Below are 8,146 nucleotides of genomic sequence, written 5' to 3' on the forward strand. Positions count from 1 at the left end.
CAATACCTCCAGAAATGAAAACCAGCCCAAGGAGGGCCTCCGTTGTTAGGAGAGCTGATTAGGCTTTGGGTCTCTGAGTTGTCCACGATTAACACAACCAACATTACTCATCTCTCAACAGATGACTTGAAAGAGATATTTTGCTTGTTATGCAGGAGCTCAAACGTTATCAGGGAAGGAGCAGGGTCACCGAGGATTTCAAGTTTCAGTCTTTCTACCAAATCACGGAGGGATTAAAAGCATGCTACTTAGCTATCATTCATTAAATTCATTGTCATATTTATTGAGCACTTACTGTGTGCAGAGCACCAATCTGAGGTAATAGTACAGACTTTTTAAAAATTTTAAATAGGGAAATACTACCTTTCTCCAACTGGATAATCATTTTAAATGCCTATTCTGGGATTCTCAGCAAATTTGGCTGTGGCATTCTAGTACCTAGGGAAACAGGGAGAAAATGGAGGAGAAACTCTTTGCTATGTTAGCTCAAAAGCAATCCATGCAATCTTCACAGCTTCAGGGATCTGACCAGGGAATTTGACCTCTTTAACAGAGAGGTTGCTAAGCTTCCATCAGGGGAAGTCAGAGGCAATGAGTAAAGAAGAAACAAGAAAGAAGGAGTGTGGTGAAAAGAGCTCAGAGTGAGGAACCAAGAGTCCTGGGTTCTACTCCTGACCACCAGTGACAATTGTGTCAATTTTCCTATGTCTGTTTCTTTATCTTTTTAAGGGCGATTAATAATAAATTCAGGCTTATTTATATAAAGTTAAGGTTGAGACAAGAGTAGGCAAGTTGGGGGAATCAGGGTTGATTAGGTGGAAATGGGGTCAATTCTGTGCATGGTATCACAGGAGAATGCATTTTTTTTAAGTCAAGGTGGTTCCATCCTGGCTAAACATCAGTCTTCTATTTAAATTCACACTAAGTTCCTGAAATAACTGAGGAAAAACACACACACATTAATCATAGCAAAAACACCAGCTGATTGATCCACAAGACATAAAAAGATAGCCATAAAAGTGAAATAGAGAAATATTTCTTGTTGCCTAAAGACTCACAGATGACTATCTTGCACTGAAGACTGAATAGATGATAGATTAGTAAGTCATAAATATCTTACTATTAGGAGGAGGGTTTTTTGCTTCTTTAAGGAGTGGGTAATTTTTCTTTCTTCAGGTGAACAAAGTCTCAGGACTGATCATCACTCTCAAGAATCTTCTGGATTATCCTAATTTACCTAGGCCAAGTAAGTGTGGAGAGGAAAAGACAAAACTTTATCAAAAGCCTTCTACGAACTGCTTCTTCCCTCAACTGGACAGCTTTCACACCTGAATCGATTTAAAGCCAACCTCATTAGAGAAATCTGATCACCTGTGCAGGTTTTCCTGTGACTGCTAATCTTGCAAACACCATCAGCCTGATCCAGCCCTAGTCATTCATTCAATCAGTCATATTTATTGAGCGCTTACTGTGTGCAGAGCACTGTACTAAGCGCTTGGGAAGTAAGCTGGCAACATGTAGAGACGGTCCCTACCCAACAACGGGGTCACAGTCTAGAAGGGGGAGACGGACAACAAAACAAAACATGTGGACAGGTGTCAAGCCATCAGAATAAATAGAAATAAAGCTAGATGCACATCATTAACAAAATAAATAGAATAGTAAATATGTACAAGTAAAATAGAGTAATAAATCTGTACAAACATATATACAGGTGCTGTGGGGAGGGGAAGGAGGTAGGGCGGGGGGGATGGGAGGAGGAGAGTCAGGAAAAGTCAGGAAAAGCTAGATTTGCCTTGTTTAGAAGCCAAAGATGGAGGTTTGAAAATCAGTTCCCTCTGCCACAGCAGGCAAAGTGAAACTGATTTTCAAAGCTCCATCTTGGCTCTGAACAAGGCAAATCCAGCATTCCTGCATAGCAATCTGAGGGTATATGTTTGTATAGATGCCAAAAGACCCACTTCTGCAAGCAACAAACACTGAGAATTTGACAGACTTCACTACTGTGCCATCCAGGTATGATTACATTGGTTTCAAGCCATTTGCTCTTTGTTTATGATAAAATGATATTATGAACTCGGTTACCTCCTGTTCAGAATCAACTGGTTTCCTGGAAATGTCACTTTGGTCCATGGCCCTTCAATACTTAAGTGAAAAGAGTAATAATACTAATTTTAAAAATAGCATTATGAAGTACTGTGTGCTAGGATATATGATAATTCATTCATTCAATCATATTTATTGAGTTCTTACTGTGTGCATAGCACTGTACTAAGCACTTGGGAAGTACAAGTTGGCAACATATAGAGTTGGTCCTTACCCAACAACAGGCTGAATCAGACATACTCCCATAAACTAAAGTCTAAGATGGAGGGAGAACAGGGGTGAGTCTTTAGCTCTCATTCAGTGTTAATTGTAAAGAAACATGCAACTTGTCTTTTTCATTACATTTTAGCAACTGCTTTTTTATTGTTGGCTTTTTCAGTTTTAAAAACAATATGATAGTAAGAAGTATTTCTCCTTTATTTTGAATCTGCTTGTCCTCAACCAGATCCTATGATTCAAATGAAAAAAAAAAATTATATTTGTCTTAGCCTGTTGTCTATTGTGAACTAAAAATAAATTCTGCCCCGAAACACAGTAGCGGTCTAATTCCCTTCTCCCCATTCCCCATAATCCATCCCCACCTGCTTCATTACAGCCTTCTTTTTACTAGCACACTGGCCTATTTCCATATTTACTTGTATATTTTGTTCAATCCCTTTACAGTCCAGTTCTTTTTAGTCAGGTGGCACATAACAGCCCCTGTGTTTGCTTTAGTGTCTGTAACTGTTCCAGATTCTACACATTCAATCACAAATTCCTCACAAATACTATAAACCTATAATGGCCTCAGCTATGGGCCCCTCTCAGTTTCCACCTTTTATTGGACATTTGTCCAAACTTTTTTTTTTGCTTCAGAATACTAATATGACCAGCATTATTCAGTGTTTTATAGCTTCACAGGGCTTTATGTGATCTCATTTATTTTTCAGAACAATTCAGTGAGCTTTACATGGGTCTTAACACTGTACCTACTGTTCTGTTGATCCAAATGCACACAGAGAAAGGAGTTATCATTGAGATGAATTGAATAATAGCAGTTGGCCACTGCCTGAAATGTGGGTTCTGCTGTCTGAGAGAAACTCTTCAAGGATGCTTTCCTTTTCCCCTACGATCTTGCAACCTCGAACAGATCCATTTGGTCGGGACTTCTGGGTACCTCTTTTCTAAAAATGCAGTTTTATAGAAATGGGGCAAATCAAATTCAGGAAGTAAAAGTGAACTATCTTTGTTTTGAGGGATGATATGCTCTCTTCGACTGTGAGCCCTGTGTGAGACAGAGTGTGTCTGATCTGACTGCATTGTACCTACCCCGTGATGCCTAACTCACCTGTGTCTTTTTTCCCAGTGCTTCGTGCAGTGCTCTACACACAGTAAGCACTAAATATGATTACTAAGTGCTTAAAAAATATCATCATTATTAAATGCACGTTTTAGCCAATCATGGACAATGATGATAATAATAATAAATGTTTCTATTCAGTACTGTCATCAAGCACTTAGTACAGTACTCTGCACACAGTAAGCGTTCAATAAATACGATTGAATGAATAAACACACATTTCATTCACTCATTCAATCATTTATTGAGTGCTTAGCACTGTACTAAGTGCTTGGGAAGTACAAGTTGACAACATACAGAGAAAGTCCCTACCCAACAACGGGCTCACAGTCTAGAAGGGGGAGACAGAAAACAAAACAAAACATGTGGACAGGTGTCAAGTCGTCAGAATAAATAGAAGTAAAGGTAGATGCACATCATTAACAAAATAAATAGAATAGTCAATATATACAAGTAAAATAAATAGAGTAATAAATCTATTAGGCATAATCCCTGTCCCAAACTGGGTTCACATTCTACAATTTGGAGCAAGCTGGATGATATAAAAGGTGAGTATGCAGATTAGTGAGGACTTCCAAGTGCTTGGGAGGAGAAGGGGTATTGAATGAGTATCTACTCTACTGAGGGCCTGGAAAATTCAAAGCAGGCAAGTTACTTATTCCCTGTCTACAATCAATCAATCAATCGTATTTATTGAGCACTTACTGTGTGCAGAGCACTGTACTAAGCGCTTGGGAAGTACAAGTTGGCAACATATAGAGACAGTCCCTACCCAACAGTGGGCTCACAGTCTAAAGGAACTCTAATGAAGCACAATGCTTCCATTCAGATACTCCAATAAGCCTTAATACAGTGCTTTGCATGCAGTGAGAGCTCAATAAATATGACTGAATGAATGAGACCACTGATTTGACATGCTATACTGTTAGGGTAGTCTTTTCATTTCTGGATTAATTTTTTAAGTGTTGCATAAAAGTAGATAGGGTTACCTTTCCAGGAATCTCCAGGGTGCTCTGGAATGAGCAACTTTACCTCAGACTTGTTGAAAGGAGAATGAATTAGCATTTCCAGCAATAGGGCATAAGTAGTTTTGAATCTATCATAGCAAGAGAGAAGTCCCAAGGCCTCCTCCTGTCATCAATCAATCAATCGTATTTATTGAGTGCTTACTGTGTGCAGAGCACTGTACTAAGCGCTTGGGAAGTACAAGTTGGCAACATATACAGTCCCTACCCAACAGTGGGCTCACAGTCTAAAAGGGGGAGACAGAGAACAAAACCAAACATACTAACAAAATAAAATGTCATAATGTGGAATAGCAATAATAATTTTGATATTTGCTTACTATGTGCTAAACACTGTACTAAGAACTTGGGTAATAATAATGGCTTTTATTAAGCACTTACTATGTGCAAAGCACTGTTCTGAGCACTGGGGAGGTTACAAAGTGATCAGGTTGTCCCACGGGGGGACCACAGTCTTAATCCCCATTTTCCAGATGAGGTAACTGAGGCCCAGAGAAGTTAAGTGACTTGCCCAAAGTCACACAGCTGGCAATTGGTGGAGCTGGGATTTGAACCCATGACCTCTGACTCCAAAGCCCAGGCTCTTTCCACTGAGCCACGCTGCTTCTCCATGGTTGGAAAGGAGATGGGGAGGCAGAGATGGGGCAAGGAGGAAGGAGATGGGGAGAAGGAGGTGGAGGAAAGAGGCAGGGGGAGGTGTGGAGGAGATGGGGAGGGATGAGGAAAAGGGTAGGGGGAGCTGGGAGGAGATTAGGGAGAAAGAGGTGGTGGAATGTGGAGCGGGGGGAGGGGGGCTCTCCAGCCTTGGAGTCAGAGGTCATGGGTTCAAATCCCAGCAACACCAATTGTCAGCTGTGTGACTTTGGGCAAGTCACTTAACTTCTCTGTGCCTCAGTTCCCTCATCTGTAAAATGGGGATTAAGACTGTGAGCCCCACGTGGGACAACCTGATCACCTTGTAACCTCCCCAGTGCTTAGAACAGTGCCTTGCACATAGGAAGCGCTTAACAAATACCATCATCATTATTATTAAGAAGGACGTTACAGGTATGGAATCCACATTTTAGAGAGGAGGAAATTGAAAAGTTAAGTGATTTGCCTACGGTCAAATAAGCATCCATGAGCCACAGTTGGAATTAGAATCCCAATCTTCAAGAAGAAGAATAATCATAATAAAAATGATAATGGTATTTGTTAAGCCTTTCCTGCGTGCCGGGCATTGTCCTAAGTGCTGGGGTGGATAGAAGCAAATCGGGTTGGATGCAGTCCCGGACGCACATGGGGCTCACAATCTGGGTCCCGATTTTCCAGATGAGGTAAAATGGGCCCAGAGAGGTGGGATGATTTGCCCTAAGATCAGACAAGGAGCAGAGCCGGGATTAGAGCTCATTCATTCACTCATTTATTCATTCATCCAGTCGTATTTATTGAGCGCCTGCTGTGTGCAGGGCACTGCACTATGCACTTGGAAAGTACAATTAGGCAACAGATAAAAACAATCCCTACCCAACAATGGGCTCACAGTCCAGAAGGGGGAAGGCAGACAACAAAACCAGCAGAAAGGCATCAACAGCATCAAAATAAATAAGTAGAATTATAGATATATACACATCATTAACAAAATAAATGGTATAATAAAGATGTTCATATATACACAAGTGCTGTGGGGCAGGGAGGGGGGTAGAGCAGAGGGAGGGAGCAAGAGCGATGGGGAGGAGAGGAGGAGCAGAGGAAGAGGGGGGCACAGTCTGGGAAGACCTCCTGGAGGAGGTGAGTCCTCAGAAGGGCCTTGAAGGGGCAAAGGGAGCCAGTTTGGCGGATGTGAGGAGGGAGGGCATTCCAGGCCAGAGGTAGGACGTGGGACAGGTGAGAACGAGGCCCAGTGAGGAGGTGAGCGGCAGAGGAGCGGGGTGACCTTCCAATTCCCAGGCCTGTCTTTAAGCCACTAGTCATTCATTCAATCGTATTTATTGAGCACTTCCTCTGTGCAGAGCACTGCACTATGCTCCTGGAAAGTACAACTCGGCAACAGATAGAGACAGTCCCTACCCAGCAACGGGCTCACAGTCTAGAAGGGGTAAATACAAGGTAATCCGATCCCATTTGGAGCTCACAGTATAAGTGAAGGGGAGAAGAGGCTTTGAGTCCCCATTTTGCAGATGAGGGAATTGAGGGACAGAGAGGTTGAGCGATTTACCCAAGGCCACACAGCAGACAAGTGGCAGAGCTGAGATCAGCACCCAGGTCCTCTGACTCTCAGGCTTCTTAGTCATGGCAAGGAAATGATTGGAAGCAATCCAGTCCTTTCTAATGACTCTTCTGCTGTTACAAACTTCCAAGGTGCACCATTCCAAGGCTTCTCAAGGTAAACTGTTTTTGGTATTTTTTACTGTTACGATTTCATAATTTCTCTCCTATTGTTTATTCTCTAAGCCCTGGTCTTCAGGTTGAGCCTGTTATTCATCGTACTTTTCCCAGTGACCAGACAACCTCTCTCTGTGTATCAGTTTGCAAAGTGTCTGTCCAACATCCATTTTCCAACCTGGAGACACTGGCAATGTAGTTGCCTATCCATTCCAAAATGTATTTTGCAGTTGTTTACATGAGCTTTTTCTAAGTAATCACACTCAGACCATTAGGTCATATCTTCTCAGAATAACACAAGGGCATCCATAAATTAGATCCCATCTTTGAAAGCCAACAGTTGATTAAATTGTAAAAGGTAATGGGGTTTACAGTCAAGAGAATAAAACTGTGAATTCTCAGTTTAGAATTTTTCTTTTGCGGACAATTATACCATTTTCTCTACTTCTCCAAACAGGTTGGGAGGGTTCTTTCCTTCAGCTTACTGTTGCATCCACAGGTGTTGGGAGAATTATTTTCAATTCTCTCTGTTGGCTTCTGCCAGGCCATCAATGTATCCTGCAGGCCCCATCCAGTACTTGAATTGACGAGGTTGTGCCCAAAATAAAACCGTTTGGCTTGAAAGGCAAGGATTTGGCTTTTGAACAAGAATGTCATTTCCTTTCCATTTAAATTATTTAAAAGTGCATCAGTGTTTTGTTGAATGAAAACATTTCTCAACTTGAGCTTTCTTGTGGAAAGAGAAAAATAATTGGAAAATGATCAGTCTATGTCATTTAAAAAATAAGATGTTAATTTGGCCTTGCTGAATATTTCTATTTGGAATTTCTCCAGATATTCTCTCGCTCTTTTTTTTCCTCCTGTTAATTGGCAGTGAGAGTAACATTTTATGGGCTTGGTTTTGATTATGGGGCCCAACCCAGTTGTTTAGGATCCGTTATGGTCACTATTACTTCTGTTTATTACACAAAGAAATGGTTTTGGAAAGAGACATGTGAGCAGCTGTTGAATATTGCCTTCTTGATGATGTGGAGGCAAATTTATCCCGCATTTCAGGGAAAGAAGAGTTGATATGGTGTTCAGGGGCTCTTTCCTATGGAAATGCTGGCCTGCTGGCAAATTTCAACAACAGAGATATTCTGAGGTAATCAGTTGAGGCGTCTCTAACAGATGTCTAACAGCTGAGATTCATTATGATTTCTATTAAGTGTTTAGTACAGTGCTGTGCACACAATAGGCATTCAGTAAATACCATTGATTTTTTTCTAGAAACTGTAGCAATATGAGCAGAATCACTTGTACATATTTACTG

General features: G+C 41.3%; 1 long non-coding RNA gene across 1 annotated transcript in view; it reads right to left on the bottom strand.

Moving 5' to 3' along the window:
* LOC119939644 overlaps positions 1-1,252 on the bottom strand; it is a 58,632-nt gene extending 57,380 nt beyond the window's left edge. Inside the window, exon 1 of the long non-coding RNA XR_005454684.1 lies at positions 1,121-1,252. This is a non-coding gene — a long non-coding RNA (uncharacterized LOC119939644). The remainder of the gene's footprint in view (positions 1-1,120) is intronic.
* Positions 1,253-8,146: the final 6,894 nt, after the last annotated feature.

This window comes from Tachyglossus aculeatus, chromosome 17 (genome assembly GCF_015852505.1).
Source record: "Tachyglossus aculeatus isolate mTacAcu1 chromosome 17, mTacAcu1.pri, whole genome shotgun sequence".
NCBI classification, from domain to species: Eukaryota; Metazoa; Chordata; class Mammalia; order Monotremata; family Tachyglossidae; genus Tachyglossus; species Tachyglossus aculeatus.